This window comes from Metopolophium dirhodum, chromosome 5, assembly GCF_019925205.1.
Source record: "Metopolophium dirhodum isolate CAU chromosome 5, ASM1992520v1, whole genome shotgun sequence".
NCBI lineage: Eukaryota > Metazoa > Arthropoda > Insecta > Hemiptera > Aphididae > Metopolophium > Metopolophium dirhodum.
The window spans coordinates 3379133-3397267 of NC_083564.1; the positions used below are offsets into that span (position 1 = coordinate 3379133).

At 30.3% G+C, this 18135-nt stretch overlaps 1 protein-coding gene across 1 annotated transcript in view; it reads left to right on the forward strand.

Moving 5' to 3' along the window:
* The window catches only part of LOC132945872 (inactive tyrosine-protein kinase 7), a 244087-nt gene that overhangs the window by 102999 nt on the left and 122953 nt on the right, over positions 1-18135 (forward strand). The gene's annotated exons all lie outside the window — the stretch shown is intronic.

Genomic DNA, 18135 nt, shown 5'->3' on the forward strand with positions numbered 1-18135 from the left:
TATATAGGATGTAGGATTGAACAAAAATGAAAACGTCCGAGTATAATTAAATTGGCAGAAATTATTGTCTCTGGCACTCTGGGTTTTTGTTTTAAATAAAGTTTTATTATTGGTAATGACATACTGAGTGAATGTACACGTGATTTCCAAAATAAACTACACCATGTGTAATAATGTAATATTATATTATATTATTATTATTATTATTATTATTATTATTATTATGTCTGTTTTCTGTAATAGAAACGCTTATAAAGGATTTAATTAAATTTGTAAGTGCAAGTCAAAATTGAATTTAGTATAATATTCCTACATAATATTATATTAAATGTATCTACTTACAACATTCTTCGCTGGAGATTAAATATACGAAAAATAAGTTAATTTTTGAAGACCATTAAGACCAAATGTAATAAACACAACATGTATAATTTTAAAACATTTTTCGTAGCTTTTTTTTCTCTTACATAACCAACCAACGTTATAACAATATATTATTTAAATTAAACGTATGACTGTATAAGCTAACGCATTTAAATAATTTAAAATAAATCATTTTGGACTTTTTAATGAATATTTAGGTTGTATCTACCTACCCACTTATTAAAATGTTATTAAAATAAAACCCATGATTTTAATCTTACTGAGATTCAATCTAACTATGCCGCATCAATGTGTTTGCATCATGAACGGAAATTAACTCTTATTCATCTATGCATATATTTTAATATCACAGATGTCAAAATAAGTTATCATTTATGACAACCTACGAATATAATGTAAATATTTCGAAAAATTTACATTTCGCGGATGGACATTTAAAAAAAAGTATATTGTTGAATAACTATTATTATTTTTCAAATTATGTCATTTACGACAAGGAATTCATCAAGTTTACGTGGCTATAAAAGAAAAAAAATCATAATATTTTATAAAAAAATTGATATAGATTTTTTTGTTTTGTTTTTTTTTTTTTAGTTAAGGCTTCGACAACTGAGGCCATTAGCATTTTACTGTGGAGGAGGGTACGGTTAGTTGGAGCACTAAAACCCGGGTGGTCACCCATCCGGGAACTTGTGACACCTGGCACTCAGAACACGTTTATGACCGAATCCAAGCACCTGTATAGGCCACAATATAGTTATTATATGGGAGTATGGTACTAACTTAACTATTAAAAGAACAGTTCATTCAACTAAACTTCTGTAATCGTCACCACATACTGATCATGTTGGCGTCTTCCAGTTATTACCTTATTGTTGGGTGTCGGATTGTTATCTCTATTATTAATTTCATAAAAACTATCGTAACAGTCCAGTTAGAATTGATTTATTATTTCCATTTGATTTGATTTTAAATAGATTTTATTGGGCTGCAAAGAAAATCAAACGATTTTTAACACTGATGTTGGTTCACGCTGAGGCAATTTATTTTTTAATTAAATTAATTTCGCCGTCTAATTTGTAATCGGAAACCGTAAATTAATGAGTGTCTTTCGATTCCCGAGCGTAGTCCAATCCTTTACATTACGGATGTACAAAAATCTTGACAATGGTTTTATCGACGCCTCAGTAAAACTAATCCATTTCCTCTTTTCACGCCCGGTGTTGGCAGAACGTTTCTTTCGGTCGCAATTTCCGTTCGGGTGACTCTTTCACGCCTCTCTGTCCACCTCTGTATCACTAGTTTTCGCTTTGTGTGCACTTATATTCTCTTCCGATCACATTCTCCGCCGCAATATTCAAAATGCCGACATTTTGCATTTAATTTAGCAGGTTGGGATGAACGTGGATAAAACAGAACCGATCGTGCACTGCAGCGATGGGACGTGGGTGAATTGTCGATCGGAAGGCTTGTACCTACCACGGGTCCCGTGCTCTATCAATATCGCTTATTGTGTCGGTCCAAAAACACATTATTCCGTCAATGTACGCGAAATCGCCATGTTATCCATCAACTAGCTCGAACCTCAAAAGAATGAATAATAATAATAAAAAAAAAAAAAATGTATGCCATAAGAAGAGCGATTTTTCACTGCATAAAAATATACTCGGACACGATGATATTTTTACCCACGGTAGTAATAATGCAAAATAAAAACGTCAACAAATATCTGTGTATTTTATACGATAATTTATTAATAATATTTGTATACACTGTTGATAAAACTGAAACAAAATATAACCATAAACATTGAATTATGCATTATTATGCGTAATGAATTCCATTACTGTGTATATAAAGACTGACGTTAAAAAGAAAAAGAAACTATTATACTGATACATATTATAATATTATATATGTGTACTTGCTTGACTAATTTACAATCTTTGTACTGTGGGCTAACCTTTTTGTATTTCGAGACAAATCAGTATTTTGATAATAATAAAATAATATGTAAGATAAGATAACTTTAGATAATAAATCGTTATATTAGGTACTTTCTTTATTATATTATAGTTATACATCAACACATAATATTATATTATATAAAAACAGTCAATGGCCAAACATCTGGGGCCAAAATAATAATATTTAAATTGTGTTTGATATCGACACATCAAATGCAATAGATGATAAAATTGCATGCAAATTTACAAACGTATGTATTAAATTAATAGATTTAAGTCCGTGATAAAAACTAGGAACCTATACCAACACATAAATATACAGTATTATTATGTACCACCGTAATTACCAAGTACTAAGAGTGTACATGAAACAACTTAACTAGAATAGTTTGAGTACATGTAGTGCAATAAACACAGTTTAGTCACTTGAATTATTTTTTGTATTTTTATATTGATCGTTGTGAAATTCGCCACAGTTCTTCTTTCAACTTTCGCACGAAATAATATAATAATAATATACGTATTCAATATATGTATAGAACTGTTAACAAAAATAATTTAAATATTCCTCACAAAAATATTGTCAAGAATTAAATTTAAAAAAAAATTAAATTATATTATATTATATTTTAAATTTAATTATCGCAACGGGTTTTTTTTTTTTAGAGTAATAGATGTGTAGCAGGTACCAAATTGTCGAAAATCGTATTAATGTCTAGAAATATAAATTCGTTTTCATTGTACGAATGATACCGTTATTTTTTTGTGAAATTTAAAGTCAAAGTGTATCTATACATTCGTGTTATTTAAAACGTGTTCAATAAAGTAAATTACATTTTGTTTTCTTAGAAAAGTTACATAAAAGTGTCAGTATAGGTACGTACCTACACTATTGTTGTGCAACGCAGCAGCTCAGTCTGGAATTGTATTATTTTCATCTAACTGCAGGCCCCGGGACTGTAGACACAGGAGGAAATTAGCCGCCTTACACAGGCAGTCACTAACTCTAATATACCTTTATCAGTTTAAATCTAATACAACAAAAGTATAAAAGTGTTTTCAGTGTTGTGAGACGATTACTTCTAGTTTTCGGAGATACTATAAAAGAATGAGTTCGACAAAGTTTCGTACACGATACAAAACTATAAACGTAATACTAAATTAAAATTAATTGACAATTTGTCACCGTTTAGCTACCGTTTAATCACGTTGATAACATTGCAATATTGTTAAATTAAAAAATGTCATGTTCATAACTCACAGTATTATGATAGGTAATTAATAAAAGAGTCTCGATGTTATTTCCAATTTATTAGTTACATTACCTATCGCAGTATGTGTTTTTAAAAACAAAAATGCTTTAGTCATCATGAAATTATAAGTTATCCTAAATTCGTTTTTAGCTTGATCATATTTTAGCATGCAGAATGTAATATACAGTTCTGTAATTTTCTTGCGTAGTTATGTCAATACATAATATCGTGTTATTAGAAGCTGTTATATAGTTTGAAAAGAAAATTGTTATGAATTCTTTGACGATTACTAAATTAAATTTTTATAAGATATTGTTAAAATATAATAACTATGATGTAATAAATAAATACCAGTAGGTATATGTATAAAATTACTTTTTCAAGTAAATACAGCGCTACACAGTACAAAATCTTAGAAAATCATTACGCTTCGATTGAAAATTAGGTCTACCTAGTTGAAATATGAATGGACATTTTTTTATAGTGCCTAAGCGTAAAATAAATATATTTTATGAAGAAATGAAAACATTTATGATGGTACAAAAATCTTTTTTTTTTATGTCTTAGTTTATTATCACAAAATATACTGTGATTTACATTAGCACACACGTTCAAGCGACCCACCAAAGTATAATTGTATTAGTTCTTTTTTTCTCGTAAACGCCATCATTTTGATATGAGGTAATAAGTTTTACGCATGTGTAAGGAATATCGATATGACTTCCAACAAACAAAAATGTGATATAAAATAAAACTTGTGATATCAGTGATTTGGGACTTGGGTACATTCGGTACTCTGGTTATTGATAAAAACATCTATGATAATATTTATTATTATTTTATGGTTTTTATTCATTTTTTTTTTTTTAAGAAATCCTTAATATTTCATATTATTTTTAAGAATTCGATTTGGCATAGGTACTTTCAAAATTAAAACATGTGTTGAGATATAACTTTGATGAATACATAAAATAATTTTTTTTCAGACGTAATCCTACTTTTATAGATTGAAATTTGTATAGTACTTAATCCGTTATTCTGAAAAGTAAACCATTCTCCAATCTAGTTAAACTAATTCAATTTATTTATCTGCGCAGAAAATATTACAAAACACTATCAAAATATACATAATATGACAAATTATATATTTTGAACAAATAAAAATATATGAAGTTGATTTAAACCAAATTTCTAAACAAGTGCGCTTAACGAAATAGTGTTTTTATACTGAAATAATATGCATTCTAATAATTAAGAATAATATTGTACATCAGTATAAGATATAATATATATATTATTAGTGGATACAATAGTTTAGTTATTGCAATACTATACGAAAGGTATACATAAAATGTAATATATATTTACCAGATTAAAAAGGATGAATAGAAACTAGATTGCGGCATTTTAGAAAAATTGTGCTTATAACATTCCACGTTTGTAAAAAGTCTTAACCATCGAAAAATGTACACTTGTATATTTTCAAATATTTATCATTATTCTATACCTATAATAATGTACCTTATTATGATTTCATAATTTAAAATTATTTTTGATACTGTTTCATTCAGTATTCATTAATCTATTGGACAAGTTTTCTCCTCTGTGGTTATAATATAAATTTTCTCGTTACTCTCTTCGAGTAAATTTGCACACATAACCGTTGGTACCATTACCATAGAGAACTTGCATTATAGTACCTAATACACGTACTCCATAATATAATCCCATGGCGAATAATTACGAAGTTCAGACATGTAACAATGTAAAGAAATAACCATAAAGGTCACATATTTTAGCTTCTTATATTCAAATCGTATTAACAAGGCGCAGTGCATTTTTAAGATGTAGCGTAAGCCCCAGCCTAGTTTCATAAGTAATAGGACATTTAAAGTATTTTATTTTCAAAACTTTAAATATAAATTTTGTTTTAAAAGAAACCAGCAGAGAATACATTTTAAATTCGTATGTACACTTTTTTTAAATTACAACTTACAATACCTACTTCGTGTTTGTCGCAGAGAAATCTGGTTTTAATGAGGAATAGTACTAATTGCCCAATACACAATATTCACAATATATTTATTTTTTGTATTTTTGTATTTTATATATCTATTATACGATCTGTAAATGTTATTTTTTTACAATAAGTATAAGTGATGTTGAGGGGTGAATTCGACTGTAATCTTAAGAGAAGAATTGATGGAACTTCATATTATATTCAATATTCATTAGATGTATTATTTTTTTTCACATAATTGTTTATTGTTTACAGTAATAGAACAGTAAGCTTGATTGATATAATATTAATACACACAAGAAACACAAAGTGAAGAGACCTCCCAGTGGAGGTACATCCTAATATTCATATTATCATGACTAAAATGTGTCTGCTGACGGTCCAAACTGCGGGAGATTATAAAATTCAAATACGCATTACGTGTTGTATTATATTTACACACAAAATTAATACACTGAGGAAAAGTAAATAAGCACTCTGCGGTATTCTATCACTATTCATTATAGTCCTCAACTATGGGTATACATTTGAATTATATTATGCGTAGTTCTTAAGTTCTTTGTGTAAACCTAAGACTCGAATATTAACTTTAATATGAAATTATTACAGATGTCTCAATTGCTACAGTTTGTTTATTATAACTCATTTCTTGTGTTTAGTTTTCAATATTGTATCTTTATCAAACACGCCACGTAAAATATAAGATCATTTATAAATTTGAATCCATAATTAGGTGATAATATTATAATCATTATATACTTTAAATTTAGCGTTTGACTGTCTTGAGATTTGTATTACACATTGTTTCAATTTTAAATTTCTACGGTCAACAAATTAGTCTAATTTTTATTTTAATCGTCAACCTAAAAATGAATCTAATAAAAATTATTAGCTGTTAGCTATTTTAAATCAAGCGTCTAATTTAATTTAGAAAATGATGTAGTAGTACATTTATTTATGAAGATAAACATTAAATTACTGTAATAACAATAACTATTATGAAGGCGTATGCAATGTGTTTTTTATTTTTTTGTCTTATTGAGCTCGGCAACTATGGCCAATAGCTGTTTTTTTGTCTGTAGGAGGAGAAACTATTAGTTGAAACACGTTTGTATGTGTGGCAAGGATTTGTAGCTAAAAATCCCGGGTGGTCAGTGGTCACCCATCCGGTAGCTAGCAACACCGACCTATGCGTACATTCAGAGCATTTCCGCAGTTGGGTGTACGGACTGCGCCACACCAAGCCACGCAATGCGTTTAGTTTAATTATTATAATATGACATATCACGTATGGTCGTCTAGGTCATGGATAGTGTGATTAAAAAAGTCACCAAGCAAACATTAAACTTTAAATACAGAATTAAAATACATAGTCATACCTAATTAGAGCTAGGATACATTGATTATGTGTTTTGTTGCTAAGTCCTTTTACTAATTCAGTTGGAAATGTACACGAAATTCCTCATATTGATGCGCATGATCTATTCTTTGTTTTGCATATCTTTGCATATCTTTGCATATTTTAAGTTTAATGCATTTTATTGCATAATTTAACTAAAAACACATAGAATGTGTGTTTCACATGGTATATTTAAATGAAAGTAGTGTAAAAATATAATAACACGCCCTATATTACGCTCATAATTTCAATATCATAAAATCTATGATTTAGTCTTTGAGGTACAAAATGTAACATATTAAAAATGCCATGAATTTATTTAAAAGTGAGACTAAGAAAAATGATTTAGCTTACATAAAAGGAAACTTTATTAAATTTGTTTTAAAAGTATAAGAAGCTTCTCTTTAATTTAACGATAGTTTGAAAAATATCAGTAAATTAATTTTATATTTTATTATGATATGATTGTACTTCGTATTTTTACACATTTTAAGGAAATTAAGTGATTATATCACTATTTTATATTACAGAATAATATAATGAATCCTAGTTCTTGTCGTAATTACTTTCTTTTAATATGAAAATAAAATGAACACGCCAAAATGATTGTGTCTGCATTTGATACTGATGAAAACAACATTGTCGACAAAATGTGTGTCTTATAAATACCTATAAAGTATTATTGTATAATATTAAAATGTAAAGTTATTTACAATAAATATAGATCTCAATAAAATACTATACTGTATTCGAGGTAAGAGCGGTACGTGGCGGCCGACTTGTGTGCATGGGCTTCGTTCTGAATGCCGAACCTGGTGGTTGACTTGGTGGGAAAGCATCTGCCGCCGAACGAAAACCGGTACCGTTCTTATCCTGAACAGAGTATAATATGTATTGTATTACCTATATCAATTCAGCTATTTTTATTTTTCTGAATTTTTAGGATTTCCCATTTAATTATAAGCCAACTATATTGTGTTTTTCTTAATGCATACTTTTGGTTTGTCAGAACTATACGCAGAATAATTTGGAAAAAAAATTATAATAATAATAATAATAATAATCTCTAAAATTCCCTTTCACCGCTACGGACGCGTAGACCTCTTATACTAATAAGACAAGAAGTGATTGCACATTGAACGTGGAAACGTAGAGGGCGCTTTTCGGTGACTGAGTGACTCATATGTTGGTAATGCGGGGTAGTACGGTAAGATAAATAGATTATTGTATTTTGTCGTCAAGACAGCCTACATCACGTGCATGTCGTTCGTAATGCTGTTGTTATACACAGTTCTTGTCTATATTAGTAAAAGGTCTATCATTTATAAAAAAAAAAAAACAATAAATGATTTGATTAATGTGACAACATGAACATATTGTAGATGATTAAGAAAATCCAAAGATGTACACTAAATAAAAAAAATCCTAATTTAGGATTTTTGTTTTTATCAAATTTAACAGAAACTTATATTATTGATTTCTTGCATTTAAATCTTACATTTTAAATATGAACATTTTTCGTTGATGTTATTTAACAACTATTATGAGTTTAATTAAAAAATTGTATTTTAATTTTTTTTCCCCCGGTAAAATTACAATTTTTAACTCGAACTGAACTATTTAAACAATATTTGTTAGGAAATAATATATTGAGCATAAATTAATTTATTTTTGATGAAATGGATTTTTATATTCTTCCACTTTATAAGTATTTAGATAAAAGAAATAACAAAGTATTTTATTGCAATTATTTATTTTCCACGCATATAGTTAATATTAAAAGTGCAAAAAATAAAACTTTTATTTATTTTCCTTTGAAACATTTTTACTAATATAAATCATACTTATAATTCTATACTTAATGTTCTAAATAAATTCTAACTAATAAAATGGTTTACTGGAATACATAAAGTTTAATGCTTCCCAAAAAAATACAATATGCTTATTGATCTACATAGTTGTACATATTATAATGAATCAAGGTAATTAATAATTTTGAATTAGTTAAAATGGATGGCATATTTTTTTATAAGCCATAAATATCAATAGTTATGATAAAATAAAATACGTGATTTTAGATAATAAGTTATTTTTCATTATTATGGTTTTAAATTCGTTTGGTAAATATTATTGCGTATGACGTACTTTTTTGGGAATATAATTGCGTACGATTTTCCAAGCAATTTTGATGTTTATTTCTACTATATCTACCTATCAATTTTATTATAAATACAACTAACTACAAATATTAATAACTAATTATCTATTTACAATTGAATAATGCAATTTTTAAAATTTGAGAATTAAAAAAAAAATCAAATTATAATTAATTATAAATCGATATCCTAAATTGGTACCTGTAACAAATATAGATACTCACTCGTCAAATATTTGGTTGAATCATATACTCATTATAATGGCTTGAATAGTTTGATCTAAACGTATATTTTTTGTTTTCGATAATATTTGTCGATTATAATATACAACCTGATTGAATGTTGTAATATTTAAAAATAATTTGAGTTTTTCGTAATAACTGGTCTTTTGTTCGAATCGTTTTTTCCCGTGGTGCCTCATCTGAAAAGAAAATCCGGTAACATTGCACAAGAATCTTAGGACAGAACACGGGCAATCATGAACCTAAGATACTACATGATTCCGTACGCTCAATAAGGGCCGTACGCAATCGTGTTGTACCCAAATTATTATACCCATAGAATCTCAAACTGAAATTAAGCTGAAACCATAACTAACATTCCCACCAACATATCTGCCCTGCTAATAATCTATTTTGTACGACTGCACATTTAATTTAATAGCAATATACACTTTTGAAATTGAACTATATTTTATATAATTGGATCTTGATGCTTTTATGTAAATTGTTATCATGATGTGTAATCAAATTAGTAAAACGGTATATTGTCGTTTTAAAATTCAAGACTATTTTACCTCACGTGAAAACTAATTTAATTGTTCCAATCTAAATTTAGTGTTGATGATCGAATTCGTGAACATGAAATTTTAATTACGACGGGGGAATATATATGGCTGCAAGGACTGCATATTATTATCAATGGATTTTATTTTTCTCACAGCGATAAATTACTGAAACAAATTACGGACAATCATTAAATACACATGTGTACATAGTTTCAAAATAAATTTGAATGTGTTAATTTCAGTAGTTTATCGTGAATATAATATTATTTAGTGAGGATAACAGTAAATTGTAAATGTCTATAGAGAATTTTTCTAAGTCGATTTCGAAATTAAATATTATTAATCGTGTCGAGTACCTCAAAAATTTTAAACTATTATATCCATATTTTTTTTTTTAATTGAAAACCATTTTCGAGAAAACTGGTCTCACGTATGCTTTAATTATACAGAGTTGTACACGTTATGGATTTTATTCGACATAGAATTATTTTTAAAACTCCTTTGGCGAAAATATTATACATGGATAGTATCTTGGGGATGTTTAATAATATTTATATTATACAGGGTGATTTTGTGATTTCGAATACTTGAGATTCTTTGTACCACATAAGGATGACCCTGTGACAGTTTTTTCACTTTTAATTATTCAGATGAAATATTTGTTGAGCATTTTTATGTACCTATCTAAATCAAAATTCGAACGAGTAGTTTTTGAGTTATATAACTTTGTGTATTAAAGATAATATGTCTATGGTGTAATGGGTTAAGTAGATTTGGCGGCTTAGATGAGTCGAACATTATAGTAATTACTGTTGATCTATCAATATAAAAAATGTGTAAAAATGACCTAAGTATAACGAATACTACATCAAATATTACGTATAACTTATATATTTTAATAAAACCATATTTAAGGATTTATTATCCTTAGTGCAAAAATTTTAATAACCCAGAAGACAGAAACTTTTAATTAAAATTTTGATTTAGATACATTGACATTTTCAAGAAAATTAACCTCCTTATAATTTAGAGTGAAAAATGGGAGGAGTTCCCATTTGAAAACTAGATGTTTGTATCGTCCCTGTAACGTTGAAAATATTATGGTCTTTGGGTATACTTATAAATTATTAAAAAAATCAGAATTCGAATAAATGTAATATTAAGAGAAAAAAATGTGGGGTGATCCTGCTTGGTGGTGGCATCATGTACACATATTATAATCAGAGCGATCTAATGCGGACGACCAATTTAATTGTTCTCGATGGGCAACAACGGCATTGGACTTTGGGTTGCTCGATGTATGGTGGAATAATAACTGTAATTACAATACATACAGTACACATGGCAATTCGTGGAATTAGAGACAATCGCGCGTATAATACGGTTAGGGTATAATACTGTATCGGACACAATGATAATGTGGCTTGAACATAGGTATACATAGATGGTAATAATATATTGTATAAAAACGGACAAAGTCCACACATACGTGGCTTATCTATACGGTCCTGGGCGTGGAGCTTTCACAGCAGGGTTCCCTAAGGTCGACCCCGTACGGGCTGCAGGGTTCATTAGTCGATGCGATCTCTTACAAAAAAATGTGTCTTATCAGAGCAGGCGGTGCACGCAGTGGTGTGGTCTTCTATCGACGGGGCCGCTAATATTTTAACGCGTGTGGTTGAATTTGACCGGTGGCTCCAACCGTTTCTAAGCGTTATCGCCGATGGTTTGAAACGTTTTGTTTCTGTCCAATTTGAATGCATTATATAAGATAATATGCGGAAACCAATACTATGTACACTACAGTACAACTACACCACATAACATCGTTATATTAAAAACATAGTATTATTTATTTATTTTTATCATTTCTTATCACAGTATAATATACAATACCGAATATGCTAATAACAGCTGTTTTACCACACCACATAACATTGTTATATTAAAAACATAGTATTATTTATTTATTTTTATCATTTCTTATCACAGTATAATATACAATACCGAATATGCTAATAACAGCTGTTTTACTAATTAGGTACTATACGATACATAATATAAATACAATAATCTAAATCTAAATACCAAAATATCATTATCACTATATATTATACTATTTAACTGGCTGCACCAAGGACCACTCCAGTCCAGGTAAATGCGTCCTCTGTTCCGAAAATCATACGGCCAGCTTCAAGGGGTGCCCGTTCTACCAAACTACACTAAATCGCCACATAATCAAGTCTTCCAACTTCAAAAAAATTATCACACACGCAAAAAACTTATTCCCCGAGTCCCTCCCCATTGACCCCTCTCAATCCATCCCATCATATGCTGCTGCTACTTCTGGTTCAAAACTAAACATTAACCTGCACAAATCAAATTTAAAATTAGCTCTTTCAAAATTCCTATCCGATTTAACCTCCATAATAAATTCTTTTCTTTCCGCTATATTAGTAACCAATTAACTATGGCATCTACTTTTAATATTATTTCTGTTATTATATACACTAATATTCCGTTTTGTTCATTTCTTATCTGACATTATAATCTTATTTATTATTATATCATTATGCTCATTATGTTTAATTACAAATTATTACTTATTGTATCAATGTATCTATCAATATTGTAATTGTTGAACTATAATATTTTATACTGAAAGTTCTTAATAAAAAAAAATAAAAAAAATACTATTTAACAATATTATAAATATGATTTCAACCTGGCTGAATCATCATAAAAAATTAAAATTAAAATTATTTAGTAATCCATTCAGTTGTAAGTTTTAGTTAATCAGTTTTGGCGTCAAGTAGAAGTGTACTATGATTGTTGCTATTATGTCAATTAACGATAAAATCAATAATTTTGACTGCAGACAATATTATTGTTTTGTGATATTTTTATTTATAGTTCAACAAAAATGTCTTATTGTGCAAACCGACGCACGAAGATACTCAAAATTATAAACACGTATTTAACAGAAAATACATTTTTTTTTTCATATTTTTTGTATCTATGTATATTAGTAAAAAAAATTGTTTTTGAATATTTAATTTTTGTTTTACTATTAAGAATTATTTATTTGCATTTATATTCCCTCCTATTTCAGATTTAATATTATATTTTAATTGGTAACAATATTATTTTCTCAAACAAAAAATTTCCCTTTCAATATGTCAAATTTTTCAAATGGTTTGTTGAAGATTTATTTTGTATATTATAGTATTTAAAATATTAAACACGTAATATACTAATATTTATTATTTTTTCGTAATTTAATAGACAAATTCTTTATTCATACTACCGAATACTCCGGATGCACGCCCGCATAACACCTATTGGCACAACATTATTTTCATTATAATAATATTCGCCATAGTTCAATACAACCTCACGATATTTCGTGCGCATACTGGCCCGATAAATCCAACGCTTTCCGCAGATTTATGTGTATAATATAATATGTAGGTCCACGCAATTCTATCCACGCCGTACGTACCGGTCAGAAAAGAGCTTCGGGTCGATATAGATAGACTTCGGGGGCAACACTACGGGAAAAACGTTCAAAGCAATTCTGGACATTTTTATATTATTATTATCTCCTTCGGTAACGGCAGCGGTGGCGATGGTGGCGATGATGATAATATTACAAGTATAACCTAATAAATAACAACAATATCGACAACGGCAACAACGACAACGACAACAACAACAACAACACCAACAGCAACCTCGGAAAATCTATGTGTACCTGCACAGCGGAGTGTGCATGATAATATTATTATAATATAATTCGTCGGGAATAAATATCGAGTGGCCATACATTATAATATATATGGATATCGTATTGGTGCGTGTATAACATCAATCCCCTCCTCTATTATTATTACAACCCTTTGCCGAGCACGGGGGGGGGGGGGGGGGTTCACCCGTAACGTCTACATAACATCGCATACATATATATTGTGTACGGTGCGCGATAAGGGCGCAACGTGCATATTATTAAGTGCTGTACCGGCGAGTGTGCGCGTGTGTCGGTGTGGTCCCACACAGGGCGTGTGTGTAGAACTGGAGCGCGCTACAGCTGAATGCCGGTCCCTCGGGATCGGGTCCGGAATTCCGGGAATGGTCGAGGAGAGGGTGTTTCAGGGGAGGGAGAGAGCTCGCCGCCCTTCCCCCCCCCCCCCCCAACCACCGAGGCGGTAGTGGCTCGGCGGGGAAAATTTACCGTTTTACCTTTCGCGGCGGGCGGCCGGCAGTTATTCTTCATTTCGTCGAAGAATCTGACGTGAAATATATTTACGGACGAGCAGCGACCCCCCTCCACCGCCCCCGCCGAGCGCCGTTTCAGCGTGTGTTGTATTATTCGCGCAGCGACGGACGATTTTCCGGGCCGCGCAAAAGGTTTCACACGTTTAGCCTCCGACCACCGGACGAGTGATCCAAGTGCTTGTTTGCCGCCGAGTGGGCCGTTTGTGTGTGTTTGTGTGTATGCGTATACAGGGTAGTTCACCGAGCACGCTTTCCGTCGGTTTTTAATTTGAAAATGAATTTAATCGAAAGTATACGTCTTCATGACCTTGTTATCAAATACTTGGATACCGCATATTTTAAGCGGTGTCCCGAGGCTATACCAACTTATTTTATCCAACATGCAATAACAAAAAGCATTTTTAGATGTTGTTTAGACCGTTGGTGTACTCAAATCATTATGTTTCGTACATTTAAGTTATTATTCTATCAACATTATAGATGGATTTTATGAAAACTGTCCTAGTGCAATATGATAACTACCCGTACTAGATTAAACAAATCATCTATTTTAAAGATAATACGTGAAACCATTTTTAAGGATTATTATCCTTATAATAGTACCTATACACATTATGTAATATCTCGGAAATAATTACTCCGATTTGAAGTTAAGACGCTTAAAAATGTAGCTTCATCCGCTCAATAATGAAAATAAAACAAGTTTAGCTCTCAATCAGCCAACGACATTATTATACAATAATGAATACCTACATATAGTTAACCTGGATAATAACATCATAACGATATCGTCCCGGTGCCGGATCTCCACGAGACCAGCTAGCTACTGGAGACCATCAATTATTTTATTCTTAACCGGTTTATACACTATAGAAATATGCACAAACGAGTCGTATACATATTTTGCTTTTCATTTACATTTTAATGCACTATTTTAATAATATTATACTGTTTATACTCCCCAATCGATCTTCTCCGGTTCTTTCAAATTTTGGAAACTGTCGCTTGCCGTACATAATATTCGATTAGTGCGGGTCACATTCCCCGATATGACGTGGGCCGAAATACTTGCTATTATTATTACAATATAGTTATTATCGTCATTATTTTATTGATGTTAGAGACGCTTAGGTTCCGCCGAAAACCAATTTTCTCGCGTGTCAATGTGCTACAGTGGATTTTTGATAATAATTAATATTGGTTTCCGCTTGTCCCAACCATTTACGTGTGAAGTGCCACGTTCCTGGGATAATAGATATTCCAATCGGATAGAAAGCCGTCCGCGTCATTATAATTTACATTATACCGCGTCGATTATACGCACAAAATGTGATTTTACGTCACCAGGACTTAGGTGTCTTGTGTCATTCATCGTAATACTATAATAATATAACAGCGACGAGAGAGTCGCCACAATATTATGAAAAATTTGTGAGAGCCACGACCGGGAAAACTCCAGGTTCTCGACTATCGTAAATAAGATAATATATAAGATATCAAATGTAATGAAATGTGTGTAAGATGCGAATCATTATAAAAACCACGGGCTAAGATATTGTAATGGACTGAAAACGAGCAGCTGATCAGTGGCCCCGAATGCATGACGTACAATATGCAAGTGCGGAGGGCAAACTGCAATGGGCACTGAGGGTTTACAACGCCATCTGCATAAAACAGGAACTGAGATACAAACGTGACTCCAAATAAAACCACCGTTAGCACTGAAAACATTCAATTCCCAGTTTTGATGATAACAGAGGGACCTTTTGCGGGACTTCCCCCGTCGCCTGCCCACACTGTCTTTTCCAGTCCATTATATTATCAGCTTAGTCCTCGATAGAATGTAAAAACATACAGTGATGTAATATGAAATATATTTTCTACGGGATGAGTTTGTCTTCATAATATAATGTCTATTATATTATTAAATAACATTTTATATATTTGTTTGTTATAATAGTTAAAATTGTTTGCGTCTTACTATAAAGACGTGAGCCGCACGCGAGTCGCGGTTTGGATACCCCTGCTGTATAATAATATGATAACGACAGTGCAACTCTGAAAATACATCGTGTTCTTATTGTAATAATGGTATAGTAAACTTGATGTTTTGTTACGACGGGGATGATTAGTTCAAACTGTATAAAAATGTTTGATTCCGAATGGAGCGAGGGATGATTTGGTTTTGTAACGATGTTATTCGTTTTTTTCGCGATGGTGAATACATCGAAAGGTTTTTTTTATTTTCGTACGGTACTCCTTTGCAGCTGATGTGGAATGTTTCTTACGGTTACCGAAAAAATCGAGTAAAACGTTAAAAACCGATGATGATGTTATTATTATGTGACGAGCACGCGCCAGCTTTATAAAACAATCTCTCGGCCGTTTTTCGGATAAACTAAACGGAATCGTTTTAATGTTGTGATCTCGATGCTATTTATTAAGCCACCCGACCAGACACTGAACTGATCGAACCATAGTCTTTTATCACTTAATGTTATGTAACATATATAGATATTATATTTAATGGAAATAATTTTAATTTTTTTTTATTATTTCTTTGTTCGCATGTAATACATTGAGAAACACATTTGAATTAACAGTGTTACTACAAAGACGATATTATCATATTATAAGATAAGTTATCCACGAAAAAAAATAATGTCGGTAAAGGTATTTATAACGAAATAGTTATTGTAACGCCTAAAGTCTAAAAATATAAAAATACCACTTAGAAAAAAAAATGGTAACACCAAACTAAACGTTTTACATGGGTACTTAATTGGCAATTATTATTGTAATTATTGATGTGCAAAATGTTTACAATAATAAGGTGCATTTACTGAGCTACAAACATCAATTACATTGGTACTAAGTATGTATAAATTGAAACTAATACTAAGTGGTGCTAGTGGTGTGGGTAGTTCTTATATATTTAACGAACTGTTTCGTCAAATCTACAAAAATGGAAGGTATACCCACTACACGACATTTTAAATTTGACAGAGTAGTCAACTACAAAAGTAATAACTAATAAACCTTTATAGCAAATGAATAAAATGAACAAAATAAAAAAATGATCATAATATGTGTAATAAATGTACACTAGGTAAATACCTAAAAAAAAATTAGGGAAAGTGAGGTAACCACTCCGATGTACAATAGTAGCAGTCGTGTGTACATTATTATTGAGCATCCATTATAATTGTGTATCTTATTTTGTTCTTATATGTAATTTTATTGTGTAAAACTTTAATTCAATGATAAATCATTGTACACGGTGAAAAAATGAGTTCTGACCGAACATGGTCCAACTTTTTCGTATTCAAGGTTATCAAACAACTTTATTCTATTAATAATAATAATATTTTAGCAAAGCATTATGTTTGGTATATTTTGTTTTTTAGTTTTTTCCGGTTATTTTAAAATTTACTGAGATTTTTCAACTTTGACACCACATAAGTACCAGCTAGATCCAATTTTAAACAAGAAAATTCCATGATGACCAGAGCATTTTAGGTATCCAAAAATTGACTTCGGACACAAAAATATACAACATTGTAAAATCAATACGCCCATCGCTCTATTCAGAATCTAAAATAATTCATTTGATTTCGATTAACGTTCTAAGAAAAGTTTAATAACTTAATAATATAAATTTTCTATAATTTCATTAGTATTCTTATCATGTATTACCATTCCGAATATAAAATATAATGTTAAACATTTTCAATATGGTAATGCCATAAAAATCGATTGCATTAATATTGAATTCCCAAGACTTTTGTACTTATATTTATTATACTGTGCGTGGTTCGAACGTTATAAAATGTCGAAAAAATAACAATTAAGCTTGTACGCCGCTGATATAATAATGTTATAACATGAACGATT